We start from the raw sequence: 16,205 nt of genomic DNA, 5'->3' as shown, positions 1-16,205 counted from the left end.
GAGTACAAAACTTCAGTTGTGAGAGAGAATAGGCTCTTTTGCATGTTGATTGTATGCACCTGTTTCTTGAAGATCTGTCTTTAACCTGTGAAGTGTCAGTGAACTGTGTTTTCATTTAGTTTAGATGCCAGTATGGCACCAAATATCTGTTCATTCTATACTGCATTTATCAGTGTGACATTCTTGAATATCACTGTTCTCAGGAGTGAGATGAGCCCTCAGATTATATCACTAGTCAGGCTACACAGTGCAAAGATACAGTACATCTCGCAACTTGAAATACCTGGTTTAAATGAAGAGATGGGAGTCAAGCAATTAGGTCTCTCTATTTGAGCAGTGCCTTTCTCCTCAGCAGGTACTGACTCAAGATGGTAGTTGAGCATAAAAAGTAGCATGGTTTTTACCCACATGGCATAGCTATGGTCAAAACTGAATTGTCAAAGCAAATGGGAAATAAAGTACAGTGCAGGCTGTATGTTACAGCATGGTGCTAAGTAGCAGATCAGCTGAAGATGGACTGTTCAGTGCTGAAGCATATTGATGGGACACTGGATAAATTTGGATAAAACCAGTAAAGCTGACCCTGATTTGCTAAACAATCCAGGCAACCTCAACTTAATGCAGCTTAATGTAGTTAAATAGTGCATTTAAAATCACTTAGGCAGAAACAACAGTAGCTATTAGGGAGTTTTATCTGTTTGACGTGCTAATAGACTCAACTGAAATCAACCCTAGTCTCCCATAATGTCACAGTGTTAATAAAGCCTTTTGAGTGTAAGCTGGCAGTTTGGTTGCATTTAGCATATAGGATTTAAAGTGATGCTGAGTCCAGCAACATAATGAAACTGAGAGGAGTACAGTTCTCATTCTGCAGGTTGTAACAGCAATAAAGCACTGCCAGTGTGGGAGAAAACTGAAAGCTAGACAAGACATGTGTGCATCAAATCAACATCCTTTATGTGAAAGCTGCCTAGAATTACCCTAATTTTTGTTATTTTATTCTGTTGAGTGAGATGTGCTGTATTTTTGATACCCCTTTCATTAACTATTAGCTCACTGGAGGTAGGATTGCAAACCTTCATTTCAGTTGATTCCTAGTAGTGATTATCCTTCAATCGGTGGCTTTATAGCTGGGCAGATGAGAACCAGTAGGGTTAAAATCAAGGTGGTCACCCTAGAATTATGTTTGCCTGTCTATACTGATGCTTTCTGATTTTGTTTAGAGATGGCATGCACTTTTTCACTGACACTGGAATAATAACTTCTGCATAGTGCAGCTCAGCAATATAATGCTTGTTTTCAAAAACAAGGTACAAGGTGCACACTTAGAGCACATTTGCTGCTGTATAAGGTTATAGAAAAGAGTTAAGTACTGAGTGAAAGAGGTACTCCAGGATCTAAGAACATGAGGCCCTGGCTAAACTAAAGTTGTGTACAGGGTAGCTGTGTATGCCCAGCCTTTTCAGCAATTACTGTTCCTCACTTCTCATTGTTTTCTCAAACTCCATATTTTCCAAAGTTCTTTTACCCTCAGAGGTGAATTGCATAATGAATAATGAAATCTATTTCCCTAACTGTGAGAAAGTAAATCTACCTCTGAGGCAGTGCAGTGTACTTAAAAGGTACATCTTAGGATGTGAGAGCAAAGTGACCTTATGACATGTTGTGGTATTGAGCCATGTAGAACAGAAGGAACCCACGTCTGAGTCAAACAACCTTGACCTGGGTGACCTGAGCATCCCAACTCCATTTAATAAATCAAAACCAAAGCGGAACTTGCTGCAAGTCATTTATTTAGCCGACTGCACTGAAAGGTCTCTCCATTAAGTATGTACTAGTGATTTCTTATAAATTTAGCAATTTTCCGGCAAGCATTGGAATCTGTTTATCTGTTAACCTTCAGCCAGACTAAGTAATAGCCTCCAGGGTTCAAAATCTGTCCAGACTGCTTCTATAGTTGTTAACAGAAAGCAATATGGACTTCATTTGCTCAGGTGCACTTAGTATTTGGGCATGGGCAATAAAAGGCTCCTAATAATAACTGCACGTGTTCATTGAATGTGACCATTTGCACATTGTATTCAATGTTCTGGGCCTGTTCCACTGGATTTTCAATAGATCTGGTGTGGATGTTAGGAGAACTGAGCCCAACGATGAACTCCACTGTGTTCCTGCCTCCCTCTCGTTTCTCGGGCAAGTAAGCTTGGTGGCATAAAATATAAACTGAGAGAGGGGAATATGCAACAAGACCTGGGTGTTCTCATACACAAGTCACTGAAGGTAAGCATGCAGGTGCAACAGGCGGTAAAAAATGGCAAATGATATGTTGGCCTTCATAGCGAGAGGATTCAAGTACAGGAGCAGGGATGTCTTGCTGCAATTATACAGGGCCTTGGTGAGGCCACACCTGGAATATTGTGTGCGGTTTTGGTCTCCTTACCTGAGGAAGGATGTTCTTGCTATAGAGGGAGTGCAGCGAAGGTTTACCGGACTGATTCCTGGGATGGCGGGACTGATGTATGAGGAGAGATTGAGTCAGTTAGGATTATATTCGCTAGAGTTCAGAAGAGTGAGGGGGGATCTCATAGAAACCTATAAAATTCTAACAGGACTCTTGACAGGGTAGATACAGGAAGGATGTTCCCGATAGTGGGGGAGTCCAGAACCAGGGGTCATAGTCTAAGGATACGGGGTAAACCTTTCAGAACTGAGATGAGGAGAAATTACTTCACCCAGAGAGTGGTGAGCCTGTGGAATTCGCTGCAACAGAAAGCAGTTGAGGCCAAAACATTGTATATTTTCAAGAAGGAGTTAGATATAGCTCTTGGGGCAAAAGGGATCAAAGGATATGGGGGGAAAGCGGGAACAAGTTACTGAGTTGAATGATCGACCATGATCATAATGAATGGCGGAGCAGGTTCGAAGGGCCGAATGGCCTACTCCTGCTCCTATTTTCTATGTTTCTATGCTGGCCATATACAGGTGAATGCATGTGCAAATGGCATTTCAGTGAACGAAACACAGCCTCCGTTATGCTTTCAGTCATTTTCTAACACTGGATTTAGGGGCCGCCTGATTAACCCAGGCAAGCAGCATCTACTGTCGGAAGAAGGGGGAAGGGAGTTAGGGATAAAAAGTTTACTTATAGTCAGGAGCTGTGTACAACTTCAGAGAGTGCTTCTATCCACAGGCCCAAGAAGAAGCTCTGAAATTTATTTGGGAAAAAAGTTCCAGGCTGCACATAGGTTGTAGGAGGCTCCTCACGGTTACCATATCAAAGCTCCATCCTCTTTTCCAGTGGGGTTCACTGATCAATGCCCGGGACCCTGTCTTAAATATGATACTGGCTCCATGGCCAGAAAGTCAGTTGAGAGCAGGGACATCATTGTGGTGATGTGTTGTAATTCTTAGTGACATATCCCAATCCAAGAAGCACATAAAGCCGAGGCCTACTTGTCTATGTGAAAAGAGCTTGCACACAGTCTGCAGATAAATGAGTAAAGCATGTTAGACGAGCATTTGAAATTGTCCAGATTGTGTATAAATGTGGTTAAATACCTTTAAAGGTTGCATGCCTCAGTGCAGTACACATATGAGCAAGAACAGCTGAATTAGCTAAATCAGTGAAGCAGAAGGGAAGTCTTAAGAAACATGGGCTGGAATTTTATGCCCCCCCAAAGAGCAGGAAGGTGGAGGGAGGGGTGGTGTGTAAAATGGAGCGTGTGGCTCGGGGTGCCCTTCCCGACCTGCTCCCGTCTCTGATGCCACTTTACACAGGGCAGCGGCGGCGAAAGGCGGCCTGCCTGCCGCAGGACAATCAAGGTCTTTAAGGGCCACTTAAAGGCCTCCACCCACCGCCACAGAGATTTTATCCGTGGCTAGTCGGGTGGCCCAGGCCCAAGAGAAGACGTCTGACTAAAGCTGGCGGCTCTCTGACGGCCTGGAGGGGGCCCCTCATGATCAGGCATCCTCATCACCCCAATCGACCACCCTTGCCTCGCCGAAGCCCGACTGATCAACCCCGGCAAGGCAACAAAAACTTACCTTCGTTCTGGAGTACCCCGACATCATCATCTTCAAGCTGGGCTGCAGTCCCAGCAGTGCCCACCGCTCCTGGTGGTGCTGCTGGGAGTAAGAGCTGCCGGCCCGCTGATGGCCAGCAGCTCTATCCGACAGGACTTACTGCCTGAAGTGGGTGGAAGTCCCGCCTCAGAACACCTAAAGGCCGGGGAACTGCCAAATACGGGTCGGATTCCCAGGCCAGGCGGAAACGGGTTCACCATTGACTTTTCAATTGGTGGACTGCTCCCGTCTGCCGAGGGACAAATCCTGGCCATAGTAATGAGGAGTGAATTAGGCCATTTGGCACTTCAAGCCTGTTTGTTCCCTTATTCAATACGATCATGGCTGATCTTCGACCTCAACTCCACTTTCCCCCACCATCCCCACGTCCCTTAATCCCCTTCGTGTCCAAAAGCTTAGCGATTGTTGTCATGAATAAACTTGATGACACAGCTCTCTGGGGTAAAGAATTCCTAAGATCTACAACCCTTCGAATGAAGTAATTTCTCCTCTTCTCAGTCCTAAATGGCCACTGCTTATACTGCACTGTGACCCGGTGTTCTAGATTCCTCAACCAGGAGAAACAGCTTTCCAGCATCTACCCGATCAAGCCCCCGAAGAATTTTATATGTTTCAATGAGATCACATTTCCTTCTGCTAGATTCTAGAGAATAAAGTCCCAGTCTACTCAATATTTCCTCATAGGACAAGCCCCTCATCCCAGGAATCAGTCAAGTAAACCTTCCTTGCACTTTGTTCACGATAAGTTTTTCTTTCCTTAGGTAAAGAGATGAAACCTGTACACAATATTCCAGGTGTGGTCTAACCAAGACCCTATACAATTGCAGTAAGAGTTATTCACTTCTGGTCACTGGTTCTGGTCACCATACTTTCGGAAGGACGTGAGGGTCCTTGAGAGGGTGCAGAGGAGATTTACCTGAATGGTTCCAGGGATGGAGGATTTTAGTTACGAGGTTAGATTGGAAAAGCTGGGTTTGTTTTCCCTGGAGCAAAGGAGATTGAGGGAAGATTTGATAGAGGTGTACAAGATTATGACAGGCTTAGATAAATTAGACAAGGAAAACCTTGGGCGGCACAGTGGCGCAGTGGTTAGCACCGTAGCCTCACAGCTCCAGGGACCCGGTTTCGATTCCGGGTACTGCCTGTGTGGAGTTTGCAAGTTCTCACTGTGTCTGCGTGGGTTTTCTCCGGGTGCTCCGGTTTCCTCCCACAAGCCAAAAGACTTGCAGGTTGATAGGTAAATTGGCCATTATAAATTGTCACTAGTATAGGTAGGTGGTAGGGAAATGTGGGGATGTTTGGTAGGAATATGGGATTAGTGTAGGATTAGTATAAATGGGTGGTTGATGTTTGGCACAGACTCGGTGGGCCGAAGGGCCTGTTTCAGTGCTGTATCTCTAATCTAATCTAATAATCTAATCTAAAAAAACCCATTCCCTCTAACTGATGATACAGTGTGGTGATGACCTGGAACTCGCTGCCCACAAGGGTGGTGGAAGCTGAGACAATCAATGATTTCAAAAGGAAATTGGATGGCCACGTGAAGGAAATAAACTTGCAGGACTATAGGAATCAAGCGGGGGAGTGAGACTGACTGGATTGCTTTGTGAAGAGGCAGCATAGACTCGATGGGCCGAATGGCTGCCTTCTATGCTGGAAATGACTCTGTGACTCCATGACTTATACTCCAAGACCTTTGTAATAAAGGCGAACATACCATGATGAGGAGAAGGCAACTATACTGAACTCTGATTGCTTGGGGGATTTTATGGGAACATCTGCATTTTGAAGAAGTAAGTTTATCAATTTCATTCCTCTAGAAATGAAGCCCAGTGCTGGGTTTGCATTTTTTAATGGCATTGCTAACCTGCTTTGCTGTGTTTAACTATCTGTGAATCTATACTCGCTGGATCCTTTTGCCCCTCTACCCCATTTAGATTCTTATTTTCTAAGGAGTATGTGGTCTCCTTATTCCTCCTACCAAAATATACCACTTCACTCTTATCTATATCGAAATTCATTTGCTATTTACACACTCATGCTGCAAGTTTTGCATTTGCCATGGATGGATTGTTAAACTTTAGGTCACTTGTACCTGTTAAGTGGCTATTCAGCTGCTTCAGGGGTCTGAAAGCAGCTCTATTACACGTACGTTGTATTGGAAGGCTTTCTCTTGTTCTTACTGATGAATTTGAATGTCACAAAAGCATTGGTAGGAAAGTTTCGCACATGTGTCATTTTGATTGACGGTCGTTAAGTCCTACAAAGAATGAAGTTATTAACTCTTTTTACTGAAATGACGGAATGTATGACCTGAAGAGTACTTCATGCTGACGTGGGTAAGGGGAGGGTGTATGGTTGTGAAAATTGACCTTCCTCTTGTCAAGTAAGTATAACAAAAAGTTGCCATGGCTACAAAACACAATTTGCCATTTTGTACTCATACTGACATTTTCACTAAAGTTTTCAATGGAAGGAATTTCAGCCACCCTTCTTCTCTTTGCTCCCCCCCCCCCACCCCTAACCTCCAAGGTGCCAGAAAAGGAAAAGTGTTGCCTAATCCTAGCACAAAGTTATCTTACCTTGATGAGCACACAATTCACCAAAACAATTATTAAAAAGAAATGGGGTGAAATCACGCTGTACAAATACTAGCATACAAATGGTTAATGTGTTCATGAAATTCCTTCGTACACCTCACACTGCACAACATCATTTCATCCCAAAGATCATTCTTTCCAATGCAGCCTGTGTGGTTCAGTCAGTGATATGCACCTCCTTGTGGATGATACGCTATATGGAAGCTGGCATTTTTTGTAACCAGTTTTTGAACCATTGATGTAAAATGTTCTTTACTGGGTCTGCCAGGTTTGCACATCCAGATTACAGTCTTATTTCTTCTTTACCGCGAAGCTAAATAATGGGCACTTTATGCACTTGGCCCCCTTGCACGGGTGCACGTTCTGCCAAGCAGCCCCAGTGCACAGAGGGGATAGATAATCACAAGTGTTTAGCAAGTCGCACAAAAGCCTCGTCTGTTGACATCTCTTTAACCAGTCAGTGCAGCGATTGCTTTCTTTCAAATGCTTTCACACACAGAGTCATCAGCCAGATACAAAGGGGATAGGAGAGTAAGCTGTTGAAATTCATGACAACCAGTTCTCCGCCCCATACTTGTCACCCTCCTCCTCCTCTCCCCCTCCACCCCACCAAAGTGGGGCTTTGTAGTAAGGCCAGTGTGTGCCTTATGCAGTTATGTGCTGGCAGAACAAGTTGCGTACTGGATCACGTTGATGGGAGGGTTCTTTAAAAAAGGTTTTTACTCTAATAGCTGACTTGAAAAAGGTGGCAACAGAGGGAAAGAAAAATGATTCAGCTGTAGATCCATATAGCTGTTGTACACCCCAATCCAAATCAAGCCTCTCGGGACAATTGCTATATAGGCAGCACTAATTCACTCTCCTCTAACTGTCTAAGGGTCATTACTGAATGCTTCATGACTGTTATTGACATGTCTGAACAGATGTCAATATGATCTTTGCCTGTTTTGATGTGTTTTTAGCTCAGTCTCTCAAGTGTGGAGCAGTACACCATCTGGACTGTAGTTAGTCCCGCCTGTACGAGTAGGGTTTCTGCTATGAGTGCTGCAGACTTTTGCATTGTGCATGTTGATGACTTCCGTGACTTTATCTCTTCTATAGTACAATCGCAGAGCCAACTTAGCAGAATCCCTGTTAAGAACAAATTTGCTATCAAAGTCTCGCTTCCAGGAGACCTGAATTTTAGTATACGTTCTTCCCTGTTCAGATCATTCCTTTTTTGATAAAATGAACCAGATTTTTAAAATATGCTGTTACTTTTTTTGTGCTGTGATTTTCTGTCCATTCCTGTTTATACATACATATCTTTGAAAATAATTCCACAATGTTTTTCAGGATTTCTTCCCTTGCGCTTTTCAGGGAGTGCTGTGTTTCTGCTGATGTTTCAAGGCTCCCAGGTTCTTCAATACTAAAAGCCTGCTGTATATGGGTGCAGTCCAGTCACCATCAGTCCAACTTAATTCTCTTTTGGTAGATGTGAGCGTTCCTGACGTTGGAACAACAAATGGGTGTAGACTGGGAAAATCCTTCTTTTCAGTATAAATTACAAATACAACTGTTGGCTACACAAACACTGTTAAACACTGTCGGCTCTGAGATTAACTGGTATTTACTGCTTTTATTTAGCAAAATAGCTCCATGTTGGTAATATTTCCATCATTTTTTAAAATGTGTTTAGTTTTTTGAAAGCACAAAGGAAAAATACAGAAAAGACGTTTAAAGCTACATTTTGATAAAAGATATGAAAAATCCAGGAGCACTGATGAATGCTATATTCTACATTGTAATCTGCAGGCACACAGATCATTTGCCACAGTTCTGAATTTCTCAATTTTATAAGTCCTGGTGTGAATTCATATTTGGTGTTGTGCTTCTTGCAACATGTTTGTTTCTTTTTTTTTAACCTCCTCCAAAGGTACAAATTTATAGGAGGTATCCTTACAGGATCATGATACTGGCAAGTTTGCAAAATCCTGCTGAAACACAAGCCCAATCTCTGGATAATGTGCCCTGGAAGATGAGGGTTCCTGTTAGATGTGAGATTCTGTAAACCACCACTGTGCCCCCACCCCCCTACCCCACCCAGTACAATTTCCCAAACACTGGATGCACTCTGGTATATCAGCCAAGCACCTGTTTGTCAGGTGTAAGCCACAACTGTATGGGCACACTATTCTACTTTCAAGGCCATCACAACGGAGATTGAATGTACAAAATACAACACCAACAGCATTCACAAATGGTAACCAAATAAAATGAAAATCACAGCAATTACTATCTTAGTTTTCACAGGTACATAGCTCCTAAACTGGCCCCATCAAGCCCTAATGAAGTAAAAACAAGAAATGCTGGAAATACTCAGCAGGTCTGGCAGCATCTGTGGAGAGAGAAGCAGAGTTAACATTTCGGGTCAGTGACCCTTCTTCGGAGCCCTAATGACGTCCTGTTTCATGTGAAAGGATGATCATTGGATATTTCTGTGAGAATTAAGTAAAAAGTGGCAACATTCAATTAGAATAAAGCAATTTTGCTAACATTCTGAACAGACTCTAACCACTGTACACTCATACGTTACTGCTAACATAATTTTTACACTGTTTACATTTTGGTCTGACAGAAAACAGCTCTCTGTATCTGTTTAGTGGACGCCGAAAAGAGAGCAGTAATACTCGTTATAGTGAGGGTTTACCAAACACACAAATAGAAAAAAAAGTGTGTAGTGTTGAGAGCCACTGAGGAAGTGTTGAACGTGAGTTAATGTCTTCATTGACAGTGGGTTGTGCTGGTAAGCAATGATTACTGTTGAATGGTGTGCCTGTGCTTGACTCCTGGTGTAAGGGGTCAGGCTACCAGCACAAGATTAATGCCACAGATCTGAGGTAGAAAGCTGCTTCAGAGGAGAATGATTACAGGGTGCTGCAGAAGCGCAGAAAGTATTCGGGAGAGCAGCCACCCAAACCAGGGGAAACAAATGGTGAACACCTGTAGGGTCAGCGAAGAGGCAGCCCAGGAGCTAAAGTGATGGGTGACCCAGTTGCTATGACGAATGTTGTGCAGCAGGTTTTCCTGATTATCAGGCTTGCAAGCTTGTCAGTTACTTGTAAATTATGATTTTTTTTATCACTGTGAGTGTCTCGTTATTCATCACTTCAATCCCAAGTAGTCACTTGCTCAGTGACCTGAATGGCAGGTATGCTTTTAGCTATGCTGCAGTTAATAAAATGTTGGGAGCAAGAACCCCTAGTAATGTTAAGTGCCCTGTGGTATTTGCAGGTGGATAGTTCAAGTATTCCCATCTGCTGGAGCACCAGATCGGCTCTACAATCTTCTCTAAGTTCACAATTAGACCACTTTGTAGATGCAGTAGGCACCTTAGGGGTAAGCACACCTTGGGATTTAAATAACAATTAGAATTTATTTGCTTAGTAGCTGACGACTCTGAAGAGACCACACAAATACTGTATTCTCATCAAGCCCAAATGCATTGGTTAAAGTAGTAGTGCCCTAAAATGAGTTCATTTTCTGTAGATGTGACAAACGTAAAGCAGCATTCTTATAGAAAAAAAAGGAAAGTTGATTCTTGGTAGTGTTACTTTTGCTTTTCTTTCCTCCTTCCTCTGATGTGTTAACTGAACTTGGGGAATAATGCCATGCACTCATCTGACTCTTCATGATTGTAGTTTTAGCCAGTAGGGGGCAGAGCTCCCGTGCAGTTTTTGCGAAGGTGCCTGCAATATAGGGTTCCTCTGAATTTCTGCCCTGCTAAAGGTCCCCCACAGATTGCCAGTTGGGCAGGACCTGGGCTTCTTAAGCCAAAGAATGACTCTGCGGGTGTGGCAGGTGACTGGCCTGGTCATCTTTTCTTCCCAGCGCACCCTTAATAGGCCCAGTGAGACCTACATCTGCTGAAGGCAATTAGAGATTATGTCTGGGCCTAAAGAATTAATTGATTCCTTTATGAGGTAGCCTTTCCATCCTTTGAGAGAATCATACAAGATTTTTGCTCTATTTTTCGTTGGCCTCATCTAGGCCTCATGTGCGCCCTTTTGGAGTGGAAGATTGCCACTCCAACTTCTGCCTCTTCAACACTTTAAATTTAATGTTTTGAAAAAAATACACATAAAGGGCTAAAATAAAGACAAGAATGTTGCGAGTTAATAATACCTTGCAACTATTTCTTTGAATTTTTTAAAAAGGGGGCTTTGTTATTCATACACCACATTAAAATACATTGCCTCTAGTTAGGGCGATGTAATGAAATCTCTAACAAGCATGGTAGATCAAAAAAAAAAGTTTGTCTCAATTGGAAAACGTATTTCTCCTCTCTTAGAAAAAGATATTCAAGACCTATTTCTCCAATTTGGTTAATTGACTTTTTTTTTAAGTCTGTAAATGTTCAGTCCCCTCCTTTCAGTTTTTTTTTGTTTGAAGTAACCATCCCTATTAGTCACTATGAGTTTGGAGTGGCCGTGTCCTCTCGGGCTATTATAGTGAGCTCCATGTCTTGTGCTGATGTGTCAGGCGGGAACTGACTGGATTAGCATGGCTAAGTCTGTCTGCAGCTGGGCTCCACTAATGGCTGAGAATGTTGCAGTCTTCCAAAAGAATAAAGGAAAAACTCTGAGAGTGAATGAAAACAACCTGAATGGGGTATAACTCGCACAAACTTCGCCCTACTTTCAAAGCCTCCCTTTTTAATGCTCGCTTTTCAAAACAAACTTATGGTGCAGTTTCCCACCACTGTTGTAAACAGTGTGATGCTGCAGAAGCTGTAATTGTGAAATTACATCATTTTAAGACCTTGCCACTAATGGATTACAGGAGAAATTGAAATGTTTTTTGTTGTTTTAAAGTGTTCATAATTTGGCAGTGAGGCCTCCTTCTTCTCTCTCTATTCTCATCAAACTCCAGCGATTAGGGGGTTGGCAGGAGTTGGGGGAGGGAGAGGGATGTTGGTGGTTGTCAGTGACAGGTGTTAAGTTTAAAGCCTTTTCCCTCTGGCCTAACAGCTTCTGGCAACAGAATGTCAATTTTGGACTCAGTCACGAGCCTGTAAACTTTATAGGTCTCTCGGAAGAAAGCTGGTGGCTGTGCTAGAGTGTTGATATATGAAGTAATTTCAAATTGGATCTCAGAGACTGGCAACGATAAGAAGTTTCGCACCCAAAATTCTAGACGAGTGACATAATTTGTCAAAACACTATTTCTGTTCTAGTTGAAGCAAGGCAGCAGGGAATGAATCTGAGTTCCAAAGGAACGATTGATGTAGGAATTGAGAGAGCAGAGATTAGTCAAGCATTTGACTGTCATAAACATTTTAATGTTTTACAATCCTAAGCTATGCTATGTGTGAGTTGCAAATTCATATTTTTATATCATTTTAACGAGACAATCATTTCAAACATGAAACATGCACTTTGCCAGAGCAATTTATAATTTATAGTTAATTGATTGGAACATTTTAAATTGCTTGCAGGTTGTTATGGTATGAAAACCCTGACATTGTGTTGCCTTCTGCCACAGCAACATGTGCACGAAAAATTAACAGAACTGGAATTTGAAGCCGGGTTCCCAGCTTCTGATCAATCATTTACCAAAATGTTGCTGTGTGATTTAAAACATCTTTCTATCTAGTGTCAAAACGCTGAAAAATTTTGACATTGCAGTCACACTCCTATTTTGATAATAAATAGACGCTGCCTGGTAAATAATATTTCATGTTTATTTCAGACTGTAAAACAGTTTGGATCCTGTACCTGGCCATTGCTGCTGAGTTGGACTATTCACATCCACCAAGAGAGAACTCACCTGGACCAGTGTTGGGGAAGGGGGTTGGGGGGGGGTGAGGGATGGGTCAGGGGTGTGGAATGATGCGTTGTCCCCGATAAAACAAATTTTTAAAGGATATTTTCCTCTACACAGGGTGGTGTCATTTTGACATTGTGCAATATTATAAAATGGGTGACAATGAATCGGCAACCTATTTTATATCTCTCCCCACTTTGCTTCCATTGAAATCAGTAGGAAAGAATACCAGGAGAAATGTAAAAAGGGCTGCTGATTTGCTATTGCCCATTTTACACAAAGCCAGAATGACCCCCAGAGTTCTCTGACAGTCCTGGAAACATTCAGCAGCCATTCAACACGTGACTGGGAAAGATTTTGACCTGTGAGAAATCTGTCTCAGTTGCTGCTCATTTAATTCCAGCCCAAAAATCTTTGTGCTTTCTATGCCAGGGGTTGTTTTCATAAATATTTTGCACTGCAGGGATGTGCTGTTATGGATTTGTCACTAATGAGAAAAGGTTCCTGAGTGAAATGGTGGGATTTTAAATTGCAAGTACGCTGGCAGAAAGTGAAATGTTTGGACTGCAAAATGAAAGGGGTTGATGGTATTCTGGAACGATTATACCTCCAGTTACTGAAAATGCTTCAACTGAGAGACAGAAGTAAATTTTAGTGATAACATTGTAATTAACAAATTCAGCGCAGTCACTAATTTCTTGCTAAGTATTAGTTAAATTAAACCTTTTGTTTTGCACAGAAACCATCCCAGAGCAGCTGACAAATGGCTCCAAAATTCCTAAACATTTTCTGAGACTTCTGAATGGAACATAGAAGTACATAGAATATACAGCACAGAAATGGACCGTTCAGCTTCTCTATGCCAGTGTATATGCTCCACACAAGCCTCCTTCCGCACTACTTCATCCAACCCGATCAGTATACCTTTCTGTTCCATTCTCTTTTGTGTATTTATCCAAATTCCCTTAAAAGGATTTATGCTATTTGCCTCAAGCAGTCCACATAATAGTAAGTTCTACATTCTAACCACTCTCTGGTTAAAAAAAGTTCTCCTGAATTCTCTATAGAATTTATCTTATATTTATGACCCCTAGGGCCAGAATTTAATGGTGGGTGAAGGGGAGCCATCCACCGACTAAACTGTCAGTAGCAATCCCGCCTCCACTGGGCCTGAGGATCCACACCGGATTTTACGACCCCCAGGCCCTTAATTGGTCTTAGGCGGGACTTCCACCTCATTGAGGCAGGAAGTCCTGCCTAATGGAGCTGCCGGCCAGTCAGCAGGGCAACAGCTCTTTAGTCCCAGCAGCGCCACCGAGAGCGGTGGCCACTGCTGGGACTGCAACCCAACTTGTTGAAGAATGAAGATCTCAGGGAGCACCGGAAAACAGGTAAGGTTTTGGGACCTTGCCAGGGGTGATTGTTTGGGTCCCGGTGAGGCAAGGGTCCCGGTGAGGCAAAGGGGGGATCAGTTGGGTGGCAGGGGGCATGTTGGGCATTGGGGGCAGTTAGGGCATCAGGGGCAGCCCTCCATGGGGCGCAGGGTGCCCGATCAGGAGGACCCCCCCCAAACACCAGACCATCAGAAGACTGCCTACTTTTATCAGGTGGCTTTTCTGAGGCCTCAGCCGCCTGCCAACCGTAAAATCCCCAAGGCGGCGGGCGGAGCCCCTTAAGTGGCCACCAGTCCGCTCTTTGAGGTGGGGGTTGGGGGGTAAAATTCCAGCCCTAGTTTTAGAATTCCACATAGTGGAAACATCTTTCCTACATCTGCCCTATCAAACTCTTTCATAATCTTAAAGGATTTCTAGCAGGTCATTCCTCAGCCTTCTCTTTTCGAGAGAAAAGAGCCCCAGCCTGTTCAGCCTATTCTGATAGTTATCACCTCTCAGTTTTGGTAATAGTTAACAAGCCTCAGTAGCAAAGTGTCTGCCAACTTTGTATGATTGCACTGTGGCACAGTCAACCAAAAGGAACATTTCTTTCTGAAAAAAGCCATTACTGTGCTGTATTGCAAAAATGATTTTATCAGCTCCCAGTGAGCACTAAATGTACATTTTCAATCAACAGCGCCCCGCATTTACCTGGTATATGACGATGTAATATCCTTAAACAGCCACAATGGCTCATTACTTTTCTGGACATAATGTCATTTTAGATATAATTGGTAAATTGTAATCAATTTTGAAATGGCGAGCTGGTTCTGGTGAATGTTGCTGTGGCTTCTATGGAGAAAGCTAATGAACAGAATTGCCTGTCATCAGGCGTATTTTGTAGCACAATCCCATGACCTTCGAGCTGTTGGGTCTAAAAATAAACCTGAAGTTTCTGCTGGAATCCAACACTCAGGCTGTAGCAATCATACTGCACACAAACTGATAGGTAATAGAGTGTCAGGACTTTGGTCACAAGCGGTCCAAATGAAGTGTTCCTGTTGAAACACCTTACGCTAATCCTGTAATCAGATCAAGAGTTTTGGGCCTTAATTCATTTCTTGAACCCAGTAACTTACGTGTGAATATTCATGTAACAAATTGCATAGGGATTGTCCATCTGAGCTTTTTAATTTTAGCTCTGAGTAATGGATCTTGTAGATGCTGTCGTCCACGATGGCCCTCCTTTCTGAAATAAAAAGCCATGAGAAATGCAACACCCATTAAATTGGTTCATTTAGAGCTGCCACTGGTGGGACTGGCTCTTAACTCATTGAGTCACAGGATTTTATATCAGTGAGACATGTGGCACATTCAAAATATTATACTTTGGTTCTTGAAATACTGAGATCTCACTTTGAATAATATTCTTTAGATTGTTAAACTGGAATGCTGAAATGGTAATGTCCAAAGTCCAAGTTTGCCTGAACAAAAAATAATTTGGAAAGAGTAAGAAATCAGGATTAGCCTAATTAAGGCTAATTCTCCTCATCAGCACCTCACCCATATTGTTCTAGGATGTTTCTTTAAGGTTCTGTGTTTAATGAATGACATTGAGAAGATCCATTTCTCACAAGGCCGTCTGTTCAAATTTGTCTGTGCTCATTTTCGGGGCCTGATTTGGCACTGCACGGGGCCAAACCAAGAAACCTAAAAGAAAGGCTGCACAAATTTAACAGTAAGAACAATGCCTGCGTTGACCGGGGCAGACTGTTTCATTGCTAAATTGGTATACCTCGTGGCTGCTTCATGACTGAAAAATGGGTGCAGTGCCAACCAATATCTACCCCTCTGTAGTGTACACTTTGGAAATTAAGATGGGGGACAGTATTCCACCCTATTTCCAGAGTTCACATTTTGTTCTATTATTTTTTTTCCCCATTAACAAAGGTAAATATATTTAACTAGTTAGACCATCTGTCACTTATTAGTTACAACCATTCTGCTGCATCATCTTGGCCACTTTGAAAATGTTGGTGGTGTTAAGGCATGAAATTCAGCCATTCTGTGACAATTACAATGGAATGTTCAGATTTTTGTTCAGTGAATCTAAGTCAGGCAAACAGACAAGTGCTCTTAGCATGCAATAAAACAGCCAGAGATCAGTTGGATATTTTCCATTTGCTTTAGCTTACCCCTTGTGTAGAAGTTTGTGCACTCAGCAATGGGCCAATATATAAGTTTGTTTTGAATTAATCCTCCTAATTGCTGAGTGGGGCTTGATGCACTAGATTTTTAATGTTTGTTCAGTTGGGAACCACCTTTATCAATTGATGCCATAATT

General features: G+C 42.6%; 1 protein-coding gene and 1 long non-coding RNA gene across 2 annotated transcripts in view; one reads left to right on the top strand and one right to left on the bottom strand.

The window, feature by feature from the left end:
• Positions 1 to 14,712, bottom strand: part of LOC137346763 (uncharacterized) — a 61,407-nt gene extending 46,695 nt beyond the window's left edge. Inside the window, exon 1 of the long non-coding RNA XR_010968784.1 lies at positions 14,573 to 14,712. This is a non-coding gene — a long non-coding RNA (uncharacterized lncRNA). The remainder of the gene's footprint in view (positions 1 to 14,572) is intronic.
• The window catches only part of slit2 (slit homolog 2 (Drosophila)), a 503,804-nt gene that overhangs the window by 80,425 nt on the left and 407,174 nt on the right, over positions 1 to 16,205 (top strand). The window lies entirely within an intron of this gene.

The sequence above is a fragment of the Heterodontus francisci genome, chromosome 1 (assembly GCF_036365525.1).
Source record: "Heterodontus francisci isolate sHetFra1 chromosome 1, sHetFra1.hap1, whole genome shotgun sequence".
In the NCBI taxonomy this organism is placed as follows: domain Eukaryota; kingdom Metazoa; phylum Chordata; class Chondrichthyes; order Heterodontiformes; family Heterodontidae; genus Heterodontus; species Heterodontus francisci.
The sequence above is the reverse complement of the archived record's forward strand: the minus strand, read 5'-3'. Positions and strand labels throughout refer to the sequence as shown.